This window comes from Ursus americanus, chromosome 9 (assembly GCF_024610735.1).
Source record: "Ursus americanus isolate L20-20 chromosome 9, mUrsAme1.1.p, whole genome shotgun sequence".
Classification (NCBI taxonomy): Eukaryota; Metazoa; Chordata; class Mammalia; order Carnivora; family Ursidae; genus Ursus; species Ursus americanus.
The window spans coordinates 8,424,436-8,444,495 of record NC_142135.1 but is presented as its reverse complement, the minus strand read 5'-3'; the positions used below and the strand labels follow the sequence as shown (position 1 = coordinate 8,444,495).

The following is a 20,060-nucleotide window of genomic DNA, read 5'->3' as shown; positions in this document are numbered from 1 at the left end:
GTGATTTATAACAAAAGAAGCTCTTTTCAGAATTTGGATGGAACCCCAGAGTTGAGGACAAAGGATGAGCCTGACCCTCACATTCAAAAGAGAAGTGCAAACCCATCCGTGGAGGAGGAAGGACATGTCCAGTGACCTAGCGATTCATGCGGGAGGGTCAACGGGTTAGAGGATGGGAGAGCAAGAGAGCGGGGCTCCAGGGAACAGGGTGTAGCGACAAGGGAGGGGGGCATATACAGAGAGGAGAGAGGCAGCTGACCATCCAGACAGATGCTTGGGAAGACCAGTGGCTTGCAGAGTGCAAGAACTCACTAGTTTCATTTTCTTACTGTAGGTTTCAAGTCAGTCCTGAAGGATTGCACTGGTGTGGGACAGAAGTTTAAATATTACTCCAATCCCAATCTGGGACCCTAATTATTCCTGAAAGGGAACTTACAGCATATGGTTCTACCTGAGATGGCATTCAGGGGTGGGGAAGGGAGGAATGACAGACAGACTAGTATGAGGCAAGCTATTTTGTAATTGTATCCTTCCAAATTCAGCTGTTCAATAAGTAGAGTAATTACCCAAAAAAGCGACATCTGAGAGCATGCACCCAGAGTGATTCTCTGTACGCTTCCAACTTTAGTCTCTGGGTCGTTCAGTCTTCTACTGTTTTTCTATATAGTGTGCCTCATTTTGCAAAGTGTGCAAAATTTTTTGCTCTTTCCTGAACCATGACTACAGTGCCCACTGTTGCTATGTGCCACGTTAGGCTCCAAGGATGCCCAGAGGAAAGGGATTGGCCCGGTGAGCTCAGGCCAGCATGGAGGATATATAATCCAACAGTGGCAGAAGCCCCGGGACACCTGTAAGGGCAGAGTGTTTTGAGACAAGTCCTGAACCAAACCTGGAATGGGCAGGGTCAGTTTCATGGAGAAGTATATTTCTTTCTTTCTTTTTTTTTTTAAGATTTTATTTATTTATTTGACACAGAGAGAGACAGCCAGCGAGAGAGGGAACACAAGCAGGGGGAGTGGGAGAGGAAGAAACAGGCTCGCAGCAGAGCAGGGAGCCCAATGTGGGGCTCGATCCCAGGACCCTGGGATCACGCCCTGAGCCGAAGGCAGATGCTTAATGACTGAGCCACCCAGGCACCCCAGTTTCATGGAAAAGTATATTTCTAAGGGGATTCCCCTTCAATAAGTAGGAATTATCAGGGAAGAGAACAGAGCACATGCATAGGCCTGGAGGTACGGAAGCTCGTAGAAGTTTGGGGCAAAGGGCGCCATATGGCTGGGACCAGAAATGCCAGGGGAAGAAGTGAGAAGGTATAGGAGGTGGGTCGTGGGAACCTTCCTTGTGTTTAAGAATAAAATGGAGGAGATTCGTTCATGTAAAACTGGACCCCAACTTTGGTTATTCCCATCGGTGATTCAACCTTCCCAATTCCCTATGATTCGACTATTATTTTCCTGTTGTCAGATATCTGTCCTAATAAAGAATGGCCATATGGGCTCTGGAGTCCTAGTGTAAACGGGTTACCTGCTTACATGGGTCATCCCTCTCCCTGATGGTCTTCAAATGATCCTGAATTGTAAAATCTTAATGGTATTCCCTTGACCCCACAAATATGTTTTTTTTTTCTTTTTCTTCGTAGAGGGTTAGGTATTCAGAAATGAACCTCCGTAGCAGCGAGCTGGGTGTCAAGAGGGGAAATCCACTGTTCACTTTGCTAGTCATTACTTTTTAATCTCCGTATACTTGCACCTCTAATTGGCATCATAAAATGTCTCTGGAGAGAGAGAAGCCCAAAACACTTAATAGCTATAATGGTCTTGGATAAAAATAATGAGCTGAAAAAAAAAAAAAAAGCCCTGAGTTTAAAAAATATGTTTTTCCTTAAATGGTAAAATCCATTAGAAATAAATGGAAAGCAGCTCACACTCAATGCATACTTTTTTATGGACGAGATGCATTGCATGGATCACCCTCAAAGTAATTGTCAAAACACGATTCTAAGGGAGATAGTATTTGTAAAAGGGCCAGATTGAGGCTCGAGAAATTTTAGTGGCATGCCCAGGGTTAAGCTGTTGGATTGCAGACCCGTGGGACTCCACAGCAAATGCTCCTTCCATGACCCGGACTGATTCCAGACCAGGGCCATAGTAACATGGCAGGTTTTTGGCTTGTGGGTTTAGCTGCAGTGGAAAAAATTAGGTTGGATGCAAAGAAGAACTTCCTGATTATTAAATGGTGGAATGGATAGAAAAATGATAGATGGCTTTTCTCCTGATTTTGGTTATACCTCCAGGGGTTTGCTAGAGCCATGTCCTTGCACACGGTTTGTACTATGATGTTGGCTACCCGTAGAACCATGTTATACTAGCTACTAATTATGGGTTAGGCATCATCATATTAGATATTTTCAAAGATGACTCTTTCTATTCTTACAAACTCCATGAAGTAGGTGTTATAATTTCCTTTTGCATAATAAGGAGCCTGAATCTCAGAGACACCAAGAGACTTGCTCAAGACCAGACCATTTGAATACACCGCTGTCTGCCCTGAGAACCTGTATCCTTTACAAAGTCGGGGGGGGGGGGGTCGGGTCTGAATATGCACTCTTCTCCCATGATGACAGGAGGACAAATGGAATGACCTCACCAGTTGTCCATCAAACCTTTGCTTTCTAAAACCAAGATGGCATCAGTTCAATGACAGTCCAGATACTAAACCAATGTCAGAAGATTAGATATTGATCTATTTACCAGGGCAGAGCCTGGGTGAGATGCTGGTGTTGGGAGTGAGGGTTCAAGGAAGGAACTTCTGACTTGTTTGCACCCAAGGATGACCCCTACAGCCTTCTCATAGGGTTGTGTCCTCTTCTTCCGCAGGTCAGGAGGGCCTCCACATCCCTTGGTGCTGGCCCAAGAAAGGTGTTCAACAGAAGCCTCCCTCCACACCTCCTGGACCCACCAGTCCTATCAGGTCCCAGTTAGTATGACTGAGAGTCCCCATGGCCACTACCTGCTTCAGTCTCATTTCTCTCCTCTCTAGTCTTCTGCCTCCAGGACCTCTCCACTGTAATTGGTCCTCCATTTTGTTGCCAGGCTAACTAATCATTATTTATATATGTATGTAAAATTTCTTTTTTAATAAATACATATTCATTCTGGAAAAGCTGGGAGATACAAAAAAATTATCTCGGAGGAAAAGCAAAATTAGATTTTAGACTATCTCTTTCTCATTTTCATGATGTGAAGATTCTTATGATAGCTGGAATTAAATATCAGTTTTTACTAAGGCCCCTGGTGTCCAATGAGATAAACACCAGAGGACAGAGCCACATGGAGAAACCAAGTTGTTCCTCCCACTTCCCTCACCCGGAGGGAATCAGGACCCGAGACATTAAAGTTAAATATCTTCCTGCATGTCCAGCCAGAGGTGGAGAAAGACTAGTATTTGTTCAAAATATTTTCTTGAATTCATCCATGCAGGAAAATTGTTTTTCTTTCTGATAGAAGGTTTGGCCAGCTGGTTTGCTTTGGCCAACAAAATGTCAGTGGAAGTGGTGTGCACCGACTCTCTTGAATGTTTTAAGGTGTTTTCCTTTCTCTCTTCTCTCTCTGTTATGAGTCAGGTTTGTCCTGAACAGGGCCCACCCCTTAGCTCTGGAATGAAGAGGCGTGGAGCGGGAGAGGTACTCCATTTGTGGCTTTACATGAACACGACTTGTAAGCAAGAAGTGAATCTCTGTGGTTGTAATCCACCCGTTGGAGGAGAGTGTTTGCTCCTGTAGCCTCAGCCCAAGGTGACGGATATGCTCCTGCTGCATCCTGCAAGACACACACGCTCTGGGCAGAGTGCACAGCTCAAGGAGACAGGGTGGTTGTGAAGATGCAGGAGTAAGGCATCTTGTAAAAGTGGAAATTAAGGGAGGAACCAAGAAGATGAGATATGTTATGGATAAGGTGAGCCATCATTTATCTAGGGCTTCCTGTGCACCAGGAACCCTGCTGAATGAGATCACAGGCACTAAGTGATTGGATCTCCCATCAAGTCCTGGAAGGCAGATGTCCATTATTTTCGACATTTTAGATGAGGACATTGAGGGTAGGGAAGGTAGTTACCTACACACTCACTAGTCCAGACACAGTAGAGGTGTGATTCAGACACAGGCTTCTTGCACCTGCTGTGCCCATGCTAACTCATTGGGTGGACTTCTGGTCAGGTTACCCGCATGGCTGCCCATCCAAAGGTGGCTTCTGGTCGAGACTGCCTGGGGAAGCAGGTGATGCTGGCCAGATTCGTTAGAGCAAATCGCTCCACTGGTAGACCAGAAAGCACTGGCCTTCCTTCTTTCGTTCTTAGGGAAATCCCTCCAAGAAAGCCTTGGTGGGCTCGTCACAGCTGCAAAAGTATAGCTCTGCAATTAGAGGTAAGGCTGGGACGTGCAGAAATTTAAATGATATATAATCATATTCTCAAGATTTTTTTTTCTGAATTGAAAAATAAAGCAACTCCTATTAATTATAATTAGCTGGAGTGCAGCTGGAAGGACTCCAACTGAATCTAGCTTATGCAAGAGGGACAATTACGGAGAAGTTCCTGGGGTAGCTCCCAGAACCAGGAGACAGGAACACGGTGGGGCCTCACGGGGGTTGGAAGCCAGAGCTTGAAACACAGCAGGATTCTTTCTGGCCTGCTCTGTTTCTCTTTGGGAAATGGTTCTTTCTTCTCTGTTCCAGCCCCATCCAGCTGCCATCCTTTCTCAAGCTCCCATACCTTCTGTTTCAGCCACCTGGAGAGGGATGGCTTCGTTTCATTTCCAAGAAGCTGGAAAGGACTTTGATTTGGTGCATGTTATCCCAGTGTCGGCACCGGTCAACTGCAGCCCGTGTTGTGGTCATGTTACACCGACATGGCAGCTCCTGTGTTACTGGATTGATTAGGTGGGAGGTTCCAGAAGAAGTGCTGAGGGGCAGGGCAGGCAATTCCAGAAAGTCTCAGGACACATGAACGCTAGAGAAAATCTGGACAAAACACAAAATTATAATGGAAGTGGAGAACACAAAGGATCCTGCCTCTCAGAGGAAACCAGTTGCACTCTCCTGGCGTATTTCTCTATTATATTTTTCAAAATTTTGCAAAGACATGTTTTATGGCATGGCTGAAACCAGGTCACATATACTAAGTGAAAGCAACGTTAAGAGACAAATTCTAGGTCTTAGGTGGAAGATGATACAAAGAGACGTTTAAGGTCAAATAATATTCAGCATTGATGGTTCGTTAGTTTTTCTGATTGAAAACCAAACCCAGGGGCGCCTGGGTGGCTCAGTCGGTGAAGTGTCTGCCTTCAGCTGAGGTCATGATCTCAGGGTCCTGGGATTGAGTCCCGCTCTGACTCCCTGTTCAGTGGGGAGTCTGCTTCTCCCTCTCCCTCTGCTCCCCCTTCCCCTCTTGTGCTCTCTCTCTTTCTCTCTCTCTCTCAAATAAATAAATAAAATCTTAAAAAAAGAAACCAAACCCAAAGCAAAACACAAAAAATCAGAATGTTGGTTATGAATTTGGAAGTTGCAATGCATATATTTACACCAAAGAATCTCTTTCACACACTAAACTTAACATACTGCCCCCCGGTCAACTCTTTGTGACCTCTGGAATCAAACCCAACTCCCGACCCAGCAAAGGAGGTCTTCTGGCAGCTGGCCCCTGTCCTTTGCCCTGCCTCCACCTGAAACTCGAAGTGAATTCTTCACTGGTTCAGTTATTTACTCATTCATTCATCACACATTTACTAAGATAGGCACTGGCGGTACCAAAATGAGTAAGACACCTTCCTTTGGCTCAGGGAGCTTACAGCCTACCAGCAGGGGAGCATGAGTACACAAGAAATAATCGGTCGGTAAATACCATGTAAAGGGAAGCCCCATGGGCCAATGGCCCAACCTGTACAGCCTTGCGGACTTGTATAGGGCAAAAATGGGGAAGGCCAGTTGTAACTCAATTTGGGTCACAGAGCCAAGAGCTGCTAAACTCCAGCCTCTACTTATTCCCGTTTTTCTAGGAAATGGACACCTAAAACCTTGTACCACCTCTCTTGGGGCTCTGGGCTCCTCTTTGCTGTCCATTGCTTCAGGCTCCTCCAGCTCCAGAAGAGATCCTGGCATGGAAGAAGGGGCGGAGCCTCTGCCTCGAGGCCCCTTCCGCCCCCTGCCCTCTTGCACCTGTTCCTGCTCATGCTGCCCCTGGGACGGCCCCCACCCCCCATTTCCTCCAGCCCCTCCACTCCAGGCTCATTGCCCACCAACATCACTAGGTTTAATGAGTCGGGCCTGCCTGCAAATGCTTCTGGGCCATTATGCGATTGTCAAATTGACATTTCACTTTTCCAGTTGTTGAGTTACCTTCTGCGTGTGTAATTGCAAGAAGGATCTTTTTTCCTTTTGGGTCCACTGCTTATTTAATAATGGAGCCACAAAAGGAAAATGGGTCTAGTCGGGGAAATGAATTACGGAGAGCACTTAGTGCCTCTGCCGAAGTGTCTGCACCCAGGTCGCTCTGACTTTAGCAGCGAAAAGAGGCTCCAGATCCTCAGAAGGACAGGGGGCTGGGTGATCAGTTCCCTGGAATCTGGCATCAGATGGGAGGGTATGTGTGGGGGGGGCGTGTTTGCGCGCCCATCCAGATGTGTGCTCATCCTTGTATCCAAGGATACAGGACGTGCAGAGATGTTCGCGTAGATACTTGTGGGCCTGAGGGTGTGTTTGCAAGAAGATAGTTGTGCATCACAGATGTTTGAGGCAGGGAAGAATTCATTCATTCATTCATTCACCTATTCACCAACAGCAAAGCGTATTGGATTCTGACTTGGTGCCAGGTTCTGAGCTAGTGCTGGGGATTTACAATAAGCAAGGTAGAGATTTCTACCCTCAAGCAATACGCACAGTCAAGAGCAAGGTTTCTCAACCTTGACATAATTGACATTTCGGGCCAGGTAATTCTTTGTGGGAGGGTGGGGATGTTCTGAACATCGTCAGGTGTTTGGTAGCATTCCTGGCCTCACCCAGTAGATACTGGTAGCAACCCCCAGCTCCCAGTGGGGACGATCAAACATGTCCCCCAACCAATGTCAAATGTCAACTAGGTGGCAAAAATCGCCCCCGGCTGAGAAGCATGGTTCTAAAAACTGGTGAAGCGGGTATTTTGCCGGTGTAAAGGGAGTACCAGAATCGAGATTGACACGGATGCTTCAGAGCAGAGGCAAGCATGAGGTGCTCTGTTCTTGCCTGTGAGGCAGTGAGGAAGCAGGAGGAGGGGGACAGGGAGGTGATAACCCAGGTGACTTTGACCAGCTGGCAAGCCATGGTCAGCACGCGGACTCTTGCCTAGAAGGCAGCATGGGGTGGCTCAGAGTGTGGAGAGCCTGAGGCCAAACCCAGCTCCCAGCTAGCTCACTCCTTGGTGCAAAGTGGGGGAGAATCTCATGAGTGACTCAAAGAACCAGTGCTCTCTGCTGGGGTGGAGCCCGGGTGGGGGAACAGAGCACAGGGAGAGAAGAGCAGCATCCCTGGGGTCCTGGGAGAGGGAAAAGGGGAGGAATGTAGAGAGGGGAGGAAACGCTGGATGTCCTGAAATGGATTCGGGTATGGGTGACTTCACGGGGAGGGGAGGGCGGCTTGGGGCCGCCATCTGGATAGTGGTCACAGACAGCGGACTCTCCATGCACACCGTCCTGTTTATTACAGTGAAAAACGCATGGCTCATAGTAGGTGGCCATGGAATCAAAGGAGGGCTGTGCAAATTCCAGGCCTCCTGGTCCTGCTTGGGTCTGGTGGAGGCTCTCCACTTCCTCTGTGAACCATGCGATAAACTTGCCTAATGACAGACGGCTGGAGAGTGGCCATACCTGCCCTCCATTCCATTTCAGGCTCTCTGTCTGCCTCGCATCCTGTTTCCACCAGTAAGGCTGCAACAGCCCTTCCCTTTTGCTTTGGTGACTCCTGTTTTCTGAATGCTCTGGCAATGATATCACACCGGGAAATGTTTACTCTCAGGCATGGGAGCGGCAGGGTCACCACTCACTGGGATCATGGGTCAGGTGTCACCCTTTAGTCCAGGGGGGTTGGATGGGTTCTCAAGAAGGAACCTCTCGGGGAAAAAGGACTGGACTTGCTCTGTTTTCGTTTTCATTTTTACGACACAAAGATGTCTGAGATTCCAAAAAGAAGATGGCGTAAGGATCACTCCCCGTGCCCCTCATTGCGAATGGGCTCCTATCTAATTGAAACAGCACTTTGGTTTTACATATGGTAGATGGATAGGGTGGGCGAGAGTGGATTGCTCAAGGAGACCCTTGGCTTGGAGGAGATGTTTTTATTTCTTAAAGTCCCTGTGCCTCTGTGGGGGCCCCATGGGCACAATGGTGGGCCATCAGCCCTTCCCCTGGGGGAAACTGCCCTTCAGAACTGCTGAGAGCTCTACAGTTCACTTGGCCTAGAGCAAGGACGGGGAGACCCTGCAGGCCCATGAGAGCTGGTCTGTACACGGCGATACCACTGGGTTTCATGTCTGTGCCCCCCAGGGACCAAGACCACATTGGGCACACACCAGGCACTCCGATACCATCACCATAAACGGAACAAGCTCATCTAGTCTAACCCATGCCTCTAACACCCTTTGGGATCTTTGGAAAACCCAGTGCTCCCCTCTGTGGAGTGGAGATCTTAATATCAACCTTGGGGCATTTTGAAGATTCAGACTTGAAAAGGACACACAGACGAAAGAAGGAAAGGTTAGGAAGCTGCCTCTCTGTTGCTACTTCTCGAATATTCCAAACGTGAATTTAGAGGCTCAAAGTGCCAGTTCTCTCAAGGGCATTGTTCAATTCTAGTAGTTAGCTATGCTGTACAAACGTACATTATCCCCCCGGGGCTCAGGAAAGCTATTTGCATCTTGAGTGAAAAAAGAAAACGCAGCTTGTAAATATTTTAATTTTTCCTGAACTGGCCTTTATGTCAATGAAGGTTGTTGAGAACATCCTGGGATGTCAGGACTTGGAGACAGTGTTTGGAGAGGGGGAAGGCTAGTTGTGGAGCCAAACTTTGTCCTCTTTAAGTCAGATGTTTGCCAACATCTGGCTCTCCATCCTTGGCCTCCGTGTCTCTGGGGATCATTCTCAGGGACCAGGCCCCTCCCATTCCACCCACCTGGGCAGAAGTCATGCACAGGCTGTGGGATGAACCCTCTGAGGGCTCTAATTTGGAAACTTGGGACTGGCCACTCTCATTCTCAACCCCCACCTGGCCCTTGGGAAGTCCCCATTTACTCATTTGTTCATATATTCGGGCCATGAATATTTATGAGGTGCCTATTTTGTACTGGGTACTGCTCTAGGGGGTGGGGCACATTAGTGAACAAAACAGGTGCATAATAAATGTCTGTGCAAGGAGAGCACACACTAGTGACAAGCCCCACTGAAAAGTCCTTCCTTCTCCACCATTTCTTTGCAGCTGGAGCCATGCACCGTCTCCTGTGCAAGCCCAGCTTCCCCCCTTCTAGCCTGCCCCCAGAGCAAGCGGAGAGCTCCTTCTGGATCATTGATCTGACCCCACCAGGCCTTGCTGCCCGTATTCCAAGAGCTCCCCGTGGAAGATGTACAGAGTCTGTATTCCTGGCATGCCGCTCAAGGTCAACCATCCCTGGATCTCTGAGTCTGTCCTGGTGCCTCTCAGTTCTGGCTCCTTCCTCTACGTTCCCATGACCCCTCATATGTGTCTCTGTTACTGGGTCCCTCTTCCTGCAGCAACACAAGGATTCCCAACCACTGACCTCTAAAGAGGGCTCCAGGACTGATACCAGTACCTTCGCTGACTTCCGGAGGCAGATATCTACCACCCAGCTCCTGGGCTGCGGGAGGTCTTTGGGGGTCCTGCTACTACACCATACGCTGGGTTTGCTGGTGAGAAGTAACTAATGCAGGGGGGTCAGGAGGCAGCGTGACCTAATCCGTAGACAGGATTCCATCACTAACTAGCCCTGCTGTGACTGCGGATAAGCCACTTCAACTCCTTCATCTGGGAAGAGGGGCTAACGAGCCCCACCTGGAATGAACTTCAGGGCCACTGAATCCAATGACTTTCCCAGTTGGTGGGCCAAAGGGCTCATTTCTTCATCTCTGCAATGAAAAACTTAGGACGGTTTTTGGGGTGAACAGAGCTAATATGTAGTCTTTGGCTCATAGACAGTGCTGTATAAACAAGAATTACTATGGCATAATTTCGTGAGTTGGCCTCATTGGCATTTTGCATTCTGCCATGTGTCTGAGCCTCCGCAAGCCCCGGGATCCTTTAGGAAAGTCCTTGGCACTTCTTTTGGGATCTCCCAGCGTATCCGACACCACAAGAGCTTCCCTTGATTGTGTCTGCAGTAGTAAGACAGGTCTTGTTGCTTATTTACCACAAGTCAGCCTGGGTCTGAGCTAGGACTGGCTCTACGTTGTGTGTGTGTGTCTTCTTACGTTCTGCAAACTTTGGGTGAAGGGACAGATTTCTTTCCCTGACTGCCTCTAATCCACCACGGGACCCCCAGAATCGGCCCCACCCAAGCTCATTAAGTCAACACATTCATTCTCAAGTTCCAATTTGATTTGAATTTGGCTGTGACTCACAGACCCCTCCAGGGCCCCGGGCTCTCTGGGAGACGTTGCGTGCCAGGTGGGCTTAGCGGCCGTGACAATCGCGGGTCAGATGTTGTTTATCCTCATCGGATGGAGGAGGAAATGCAGCTGAGGAGAAACGCGCCTTCCACCAGGTCATGCTGTTCCAGACAGGAGGCGGGGCAGACGGGAGTGGCGGGGATGGTGTGCCAGGGCCCCTGCCCCTTGGTCTGCAAGCCGGGAGCGCACAGAAGGCTGGGTCAGGAGCCAAATGGAGCACATTTTCTGGGTGGGAATGATTTGGGTCTCTTCATTTCTGTAACCGAATAAAATGCATTGGTTTTCTCACCCTGGTGATCACGGTTTTCATTTTTTCTTTGAAAATGCTTCTGGAGCAATAGGCACTTGAGAAGATTTATTGCTAAAATGAAAACTCCAAGAAGGTGAAATTAGAAACTATCTGTTGGGGTAGAATGTCATTTTTTCCCAGGAGCAGGTCTGCTGCTGGGGCATGCTGGGGCACGCCTGGGCTTGTGGGTGGAGTTGAGGAAGGGGATGAGCGGGAGACCAAAGCTCCGATGACCACAGTTATTGGCAGAGTCATGGGGCTTTCCCGGGCCCCCTGCACACACACATGAGAAGTGACACGTTTTTCCTGCCCCAATCCTCAGGCTTTTGTCTTGAGAGAGAATGGAAGGCTCGTATAAAAACAGCAGCTGTCTTGAAATAGATATGCTATATAATCCTGGAAAGAGAGACGGTGGTTGACCTTTAGGAGAACTGGAGAGGCATGAGCAGAGAGAAGCTTCTGGAAAGTGGGTGGGTGGATTAGTAAGTAGGAAACAAGGATGAGTGATGGGGTCTGGAGGTGAAAGGCTCAGGCTCCAGAGCCAGGCTGTTGGAGGGGAGTGCTCTCCACTCCTGCCCAGAGGCGTGGCCTCAGAAAGGTCACTTGCCTTGCCGTGCCTCGGTTGACTCACCTATAAAATGGGGAAGCCACAATAGCACTGATTCACCAAGTTATTATGAGGACTCAAGAAGAGGGTGTTTCAAAAACGTAACCTGTTAGAACAATGCCTGGCTTATGGCAAGTGTTCAAAACCATTAACTGTTATTTTAGGTGAACTAGAGTATCTAAGTAAGGTTGACAAGAGTTAAGAATCCCTCAGCCCAGAAAGGTTCGTCATTTGCTTATAGTCTCAAGATGACTATTTGAAGAATGTTTTCTATGTATCTCAAATTCTGGGAGGTTATAGGAGACGTCAGGAGGGAAGACTTGTATCTGTTTGAAAGGTGGGAGAATATAGTGTCATATTTTTTAAAAGTACTCTGAACTCACATAAAATAGGGCCCAAATCATGCCATTTAGTAAAAGAGTGTCATTTAAATATAGCCAGAAGCGACCTTTGTCAGCTTTTAATCCAACCTCTGTCTTATTTTCCAGTTACAGTTGAGGAAACAGCCCCAGAGACGCAAACTGGGAGTGTAGACACGAAGCCAGCAGGTGGTCCTCACAGAACCAGGCCCTTGGCGTCTCCCCTCCTGGAGTTCGGAAAGTGGGGAACTTTTTCTGCCCCCTAATTACAAACACCAGGGAAACGAAAGGGTAGTACCAGCTGGAAACCGTAAGTAAATCTATTCTCTTGATGTCTCCGCGCCCCTGCGTTGTTAGTGACATACATTCAGGTACCGAACAAGAGAAAGACAAACAGAAGTCCTTGTTTTCTTCTTCCGCGAAGGTCCTTCCTGCTCCAGCCCTTGAATTTGGGCCTGAATTACCTGCAGGGGGCTTCTGGGGGGAGGCATGTCAGTGGTCAAACTGGAGAGATGGAACGGGGGCGGGGAGGTAAGGGGGCAAGAGTCTGGGGTGGATTCCAGGGAGACACCTGGCCCAGGAAGGGCCTCGGATTCCACCCCCTCCCCCACAACCAGCCCCAGGGAACTCTGTGGCCCTGACATCAGTGCGTGCAGAAGGCCATCCCCTGAGCCCTGAGGACCACGTTCCTGGGCACCAGCGGGGGTGGGTAAGGACTGCACCAGGGGACAGCCCTGCGGCTCCCAGCCAGTGTCCTCTTGACAATCCTTTCCTCTCCCGGTCTGGATGCTGCCCTACTTGCCTATTTAGTTTCCCATTCTCGCCCTCTTTGGGTCTTTGTTTTGGCCTTTAGAATTGATACTTCACAAGAGTAGGCCTGTGGCTTTGGGTTCCTGTGATAGAAAATACAGTGGTTCTTTCCAAACACCAAGGAAGTGGTCACCAAGTCACCCTAAAGCGGCAAAAGTGTGATTAGAGAACACAGGGCTTTATAGGAAGAAAACCCACAATAACTAAGCCAGGGCAGCTGGAGTCCTTGAGGAAAAAGACGAATGCCTTGATATATTCATTTAATTAACCAAATGAAAATAAATTTAAAACATATATACACACATATATAACTATATGTTATATAAAAGTACTCATACATAACACATGTGAATGAGATAAGAAAGACTAGATCGTAAGTAACCAAAATATTAACGGTATCTATTATACCTGAAAATAGCAAAAAGTCAATTATACAATTAATATTCATTTAGCACTCCCTGTATCCTGGGCGTAGTTGGGGAGTTTCCTTTCCAGAAGCCTGGAAGAGGTGTGCTTGAGTGTGTTTTGTGGGAATCTGATTCTTTACCAGTCTTTCTCAGCTCTCTACCCTCTGGTAAGGATGCACTCCTAATTTTTAAGTGTGGCCATGTGACTGGCCTGGGTCAAGGTCATGTGAGCAGAGGTGATGATGAGTCTGTGCCAGGGAGCGATCCGTTTCCGTCCCACTGCCAATCAGCAGCCACGAGTGACAGTGGCTGCTCCCTACCCTGGCCCCAGTGTGAAGACAGAGGGGAGCAGAGCCCCAGGCCCGCCCTCAAGGGACATCCAGCACAGAAGAGAAGCAAAACCTGGGAATTTTGAACTACCAAGATTGTGCACTGTTACCCAACACTGCCTCGTCTATTCTGACTCATACATGGATACTGGTCTTCTATTTTGTGTGTCTGGCTCTTGACCACATCTTTATTGGCCTTGATGATGCCTCTCTCCTTCCCTCCCTCCCGGGGAGCTATCCCAGCTCATGGCCTTAAGGCGCCTTCTGCACATTTTCCTCCTGTCTTTGTGTCACTTCCTCACCAAGGTCACTGTAAATATCTCTACTCTGATCCTGCCATCCCAGACCTCAATCTCTTCATTGTTATTGTTGTCTGTTTTATAGCTACTGTAAGCATTGTAAGTGTATTCTTCTCCATGCCCTTGACCTCCAGCATTGTTGAAAACAGAGAAATAAAGGTGCATATATTATAATTTCCCGCATGGGAGGTTGAGTTTGTAAAGGGATTTCTGTGCTTTTTTAACTTCGTGGAAACATGAAGCTCCCAGGGACGTGTTGTGTTTTCATAGTCAAGTGTATCAATGCATCTTTTTCACCGCCAAGGTTTCTCTGCTTGAGTCTGGGACACAGGGCGTTAGCACCGGCAGCTCAGGAAGGGTTGGACCAACACTGGCGATCATTAATGTGATGGCACCATTGGTCCCAGAGCTGCTCTCCTGGTTAGGATGCCCCTGAAAGCAGAAGGCGCTGGGACAAGGACTTATATTCATGTGGTTTATCTGGAAGGTGATCACAAGGAGCATTCAAGGAGTGAGGACCCAGGGACAGGGAGACAGGTCAGAAGGAAAAGCCACTGTGAGAGGTGTCAGGAGGTTGCTGCTGTGGCAAAGGGGGTTCCGTTCCTCCAGGACCTTTGGAGAAGCATACGGGCTGCCCTCCGAAATCATCAGCAGGGAGGGCAGGAGGCTCTCGGGTCCCACCTCTCCCCTTCCTTGAGGGTGCCCCTTGGGGCTACTCAAAAGCCCTGTGCACCTGCCAGGGAAGTGTCCCTGTAAGAGGGGTGCGACTACAAAGTGGGGACTCCCTGTGTAGCTCAAGGCCGATTCTGCCACGCAGAGTGAAGTCTAGGTGAGGCTGGGGTGGAGAGTCAGGATGACAGCAGAGGCTGTGACAAGCTCTGCCGCGATTTGCAACAAAAACGTATATGCTCAGGGGCGCCTGGATGGCTCTGCTGGTTAAGCGTCTGCCTTTGGCTCAGGTTGTGATCCCAGGGTCCTAGGATCGAGCCCTGGATCCAGCTCCTTGTTCAGCCAGGAGCCTGTTTCTCCTTCCTCCTCTGCCCCTCCCCCCTCTGACTAGCTCTGCTCTCTCTCTCAAATAAATAAATAAAATATCTTAAAAAACCGGCATATGCCCAGTATTTTTATGCACTGCTGTCTTCCTGGAATAGCAGGCTCACTGCTTGCGGATGTGGCTGATGTGGGTGAAGCCGGGTGGTGCATATTCTCTAGAAGGTGGCATCTCATTAGATCCCAGGCGGGGTGGGGGGTGGATGGGGGGATGGGAACCTGGCAAACAGGCCATGCGGTACACTTCTCCGGCACTATGTTCCCGGAGTTTTTCTACCTCTTCACTGCAGCCTCTCAGACTAACACCAGCTTCTTGTCCTCCCCAGGGCCCGGATCCCCTTGCTCCTGCGTGACCCCCGCAGACGGCGTTTTTGCTTGGTGCAGCCTGTCTGTCCGCCCGGGGTGGGAGGGGGGATGCCGCTGCTGCTCTGATGTCACCGGGCGCCCCGAAATGTGCGCGACTTCCCGTGGCGGGCGCTGGGGCCACGCGGAGACGGAGAATCGGGATCGCTTCTGGCAGGGGCGCTGCCGTGCTCCCGGTTCTTCCTGCAATCTGCCATCTGTAGGAGAGAAATTGATGTTTAAAATAAACAGGCTTTGTGTAAAATGTATACATATGTATGGTGCCATTATGAGGCTTCGCAAATGACTTTCTCCCCCAGAAGAGGGGCCAGAGCTCCTCGGCTGCTGAGATGCAGAGGCTCATGACCCGGGTTCCGCCGAGCGTCGTGCAGGGGACCAGCCAAGCCGCTCTCAGACTGTCTGAGCTCCTCCGCCTCGGGACGGCGTGACTCTGGGCGACCGTCCTCCTTGAGAAGCACTGAATGGGGCTTTTCTGGGCAGGGGGAGGGCTGTGCGGTGCTTTTCTGCTCTTGGACAAAGGCAGAGATAACATAGGACGTGCATTTGGAGGTGTGCACTTGTGATACAAACGGCAACAGTGCCCGGACCCACAGGGGTCCTGGTTGATCACAACGGTAACGTGCTCATCAGTGTGACAGCGGCTCAGGAAGTGGGAGTAGGCGGAGTTCTGAGTTAATCCATGTGATTTAGTTTCAGGGGTCCACTCTGCGAGGCGATAGGACCCAGGTATGTAATTGCACCTAATCCAGGTATTGCTGTCAAGGTATTTTGCAGGTGAGCTTCACATCTCCAATTGGCTGACTTTAAGTACAAGACGTTACTCTTAATAGTGTGGGTGGGCCTCATCCAATCATTTGATGGCTTTAAGAGCAAAAACAGGTTTCCCGAGAAAAAAGCCTGCCTCAAGACCGCAGACAACTCACCCCTTGGCTGAGTTTCCAGCCTGCCAACCTGTCCTACAGATCTCAGACTTGCCAGCCTGTGCAGCTGTGAGCCATTTCCTTTATAAAATCTTAACATCTATGTATATGTCTAGTTTTATCTTAATCTCTCTCTGTATATTTGTATCATCTCTTGCTTCTCTTTCTCTGGAGAATTTTGATACAACCCCCATAACGCTTGCCCTTGTATCTTCTCCTCCCCTTGAATCTGGGTGGCGCCTGTGGCCATAATGATCCATCATTCCTAGGATTATGGCTCAAGGCTTTTGCAGACGTAATCAGGGTTCCAGATTAGTTGACTTTAACATACAAAGATTACTGGGTGGGCCTGACTTAATCCCACAATCCTTCTTGGTCTAAAGGTCAGACACAGGAAGTCTAAGATATGAGAAGGATTTGATGTACCATCATTGGCTTGAAGAAGGAAGAGGGTCACAGGCGGAAGGTGGGTGGCCTCTTGGAGTTGAGGATGACCCTTGGCTGACAGCTGGCAAGAGAGTGGGGCCTTAGTCTTACAATTGCGAGGTACTGGGTTCTGCCTCCAAGATGGAATTTAGAAGCAGATTTTTCCCCCCAGAGCTCCCAGATAAGAATTCAGTCTCACCAACACCTTCATCTTAGCCTTGGGATCCCCTGAGCTGAGGACCCAGACACACTGTGCCCAGCCTGTGACCTACAGAACCATGGGCTCCTACATGGGTGTTGGTCTAAGCTCTGAGATTGTGCTTACGTGTCACACAGCAACAGAAAGCTAAGCAAATACTAAAGCTGAAACCATCCTGGGGTGCATCGGGAGAAGCGGGCTCCACATCAAGAGTGATGAGAGCCACCTGGGAACCTGGTTTCAGCTCTGGGGGCCATGTTTTTTGGAAGGCCATGGCCAGATTAGAGTGTGAGGGGGAGGGGCATGGTTGGAAAGCATGTTCTAGAAGAACTGGCTTGGTCGTGGTGACCATTAATGGTTGAGAGGGGCGTACTCAGGAGCACATTCACTGGCTCTCAACATATGCAGAATGATTAAGCGCAGAAACCATTCCAGCTTGTGTGCCCGGACAAACAGCGGCCAGGAGGAAGATATCTATGGGCCAGAGGATAATATAGCAAGTTTCTTCATGCCTGACCCAAAGGCAACACTTGATTATTCAGGACTGCAGCCCTTATAAAGTGGCCCCACATGCTTCTGGAAGCTTCTGGGAATCTCACAAACCATTCTGTTGCCCACGTGTTGCCATCGTTTGGGAATCTCTAGACAAATGTCCTCTGACTCTGGAATCTATGCCCAGCAGACACTGCTACCTGCTGCCATTTCTGAGGTCCTGGCATTCTCCCTGTCCTGGAGTGGACCGAGGGATGGGCGGGTCTTCATGCCCCTTCCTCCCTGAATCTCCCCTCTCCTCCCATCCTTCCCTGTCTTCCTCTCCTTCTTTTATAGGTAGGCAGCACTGGAGTATGTTATCTCCTGACCAGACAACCTTTTACAATTTATGTCTGCCCTAAGCAATTTAACTCAACTCACTCCGCACACCAAGCCCCCGGCCGCCATTGTTGAACCTCACATGTACCAGGCATGTGCTAAGCAGGGGACACACATTGTCTGATCAAATCCACAGTGCTCCTTTGAAGTGGGTATTATCGTTTACAGATGAGCAAATGAGTCATGTGCGATTCAGTATGTGCAAGGCACTGTGGAGAAAGAGAAGAAAAGATGTAATGCATGGTTGACTGCTTTCAAAGACACATAACCTAACGAAAGTTTAAAAAAAATCCCAAAGTGGTAAGGCAGACTCTAAGGATAGGGACATACATGCCTTTAAGCACGTCTCCTGCTGTTCCCTCCCCATCCTACCTCCTCTCTCGTTTCTCCTTATGGACATCGTGGGGCTTGCAACTTTGACTGCCCGCGCTCCAAGAAACTTTCAGCACCTACCCCGCACCAGAAACTTCTGGGAACACAATTGGCTATCTATGCAGTTTTATTTAGTAGCTGTAAGGCTTTTGGAAAGAGGGGGCATACAGGATTACTAAGTGATTAGAACAATCATCCTGGCATCCAGTGGCCAGGCAGGACACCTGACCCATAAGAAGTGCTCTGGCGTGGCTGACAAGGCTGGGCTAGAGGACAGAAGTCCATTCATGTCACTTCTCAAGGTGGAAGCTTGACAGGTCATTTTACATTTATAAAAGGGACCTGATACTATTTACCCTGCAGGCTGGCCAGAGGATTAGAGACATGGTTTTGGTATGTGGTTAGTTTCCAGGTAACGTTAGTGCCCTTGTAACGATCATTTCATTACTAATGTTCATTGAGTCTTGCTCCCCTGGAAAATCTTAGTGAACCAAAGCTCCAGGGTAAGTTAAAGAAATCATGATCATCTTGTAGCATTTCCCTCCTTTCCAGCAAACACCCTATTAAGGGTGAACTGACTCTGCGCGGTGCAGAAGGAAAAAGCAGCCTCGGTCCCTGCCTGGTGGGTTCCTTTTCCACATCAGACAGACAGATTAAATTAGCAATTAGCATCGGACACCTCCGCACTGCTGAGGATAGCTTTCAATTAGCCGGCAGCTGCTACAGTCCCGTTAGTTAATGTCACCGTTCCTGCATTTCTGCTGAATGATAATTGCAGTATGTACCAATGCATATTTTTAACTGTTCCCTTAAAAAAAAAAAACGGAAAGAATGTCATTCTCTTTCTACAAAAGCTCAGCTGCGGTATTGTTGTCCCTACAGAGAAAAAAAAAAAAAAAAAAAAAAGAAAAGAAAAGAAAAGAAAAGAAAAAGCCAACCTGGGACAATTCTACCCTAGCAAGTGGCTGCAGGAAACCCCAGGCTCTCAGTCTGCAAAGAGAATGTTGTTGTGTGTTTGGAACCAGTTTTAGCAGCATGCAGTATGTGTGTGTGTGTGTGTGTGTGTGTGTGTGTATAGGGGATGGTGTTTATGAGGGCACACACATTCCAGGAATTTCTTTACAAACTGTTTACAGTGAAGTGTTCCCCAAATATTCTTCTGCACCCCTCTTATTGCGGGGATCATAAGCCGTAAGGGAATGTCCACAAAACAGGCAGCTTGGGCTTAGGAAACCTGTTCGTTTTTGTTTTTATTTTATTTTAAACTTCTTATTTGGGGATACTTTGGATGTACAAAAACGTTGGAAAGATACTGAGGCATGTTCCTTTGTGCTTTTCACCCAACATGCCCCTATGGTACATGGAACTGAGGGAGATAAACTATAGTGCATTTAGAAAATAAGAAATTGATTCTGATGCAGTGCTCTTAAGTGACAGACGTCATTCGGGTGTCACCCGTTTTTCCGCTCATGCCCTTTTTCTGCTCAGCGACCCAATGCAGAAGCCTTGGCACTTTAGGCTCTTCTGATCTGAGACAGGTTCCTAACCTGCTTTTTTCGTGTCCTGGATGATTTTGAAGAACACTAGGCATGCATTTTGTAGAATGTCCCTGCATTTAATTTCATCTGATTAGATCGGGGTTGTCGATTTTGGAGAAGCTCTCACAGAGGTGAAGTGACCTTCAGGCTGCTCTCCCACTAAGTACAGAACTGTCTGCCAGTCTGTGCCTCAGTTTCCCTCTCTGTTAAAATAAGCCTGACCACTGCTGCTCCTACCACAGCGATCACCGTGCGGCCGGCCTTCAGCTCCTGAGCTCCGTAGCGGGCTTACCCATCATAAATCGCTTGTTGCAAAAGAAGAGAGGGGCATAACAGCCATTAACCCTAAGAGGCATAAAGTACCGTGACATCCGTGGGTAGCGGAGATCATAGTAGTGGTTTGGTCTCAGGTAATAGAGTTGGTGTCCATACTTACAATAGATAGTGAAGGTTTTAAAGGGTGATTAGCATTTCCCTGTAAAATTAAAGAAATGTACAAACGTGAAGACCGAGGGAGAAGCTC

The 20,060-nt window shown here is 48.6% G+C and overlaps 1 long non-coding RNA gene across 1 annotated transcript; it reads left to right on the top strand.

The window, feature by feature from the left end:
- The first annotated feature begins 5,777 nt into the window (after positions 1–5,777).
- On the top strand, positions 5,778–15,454 carry LOC123801911 (uncharacterized). The gene is made up of 3 exons (XR_006782364.2): positions 5,778–5,887; positions 12,084–12,264; positions 15,176–15,454. It is a non-coding gene; the product is annotated as an uncharacterized LOC123801911 (long non-coding RNA).
- The last annotated feature ends 4,606 nt before the right edge of the window (positions 15,455–20,060 follow it).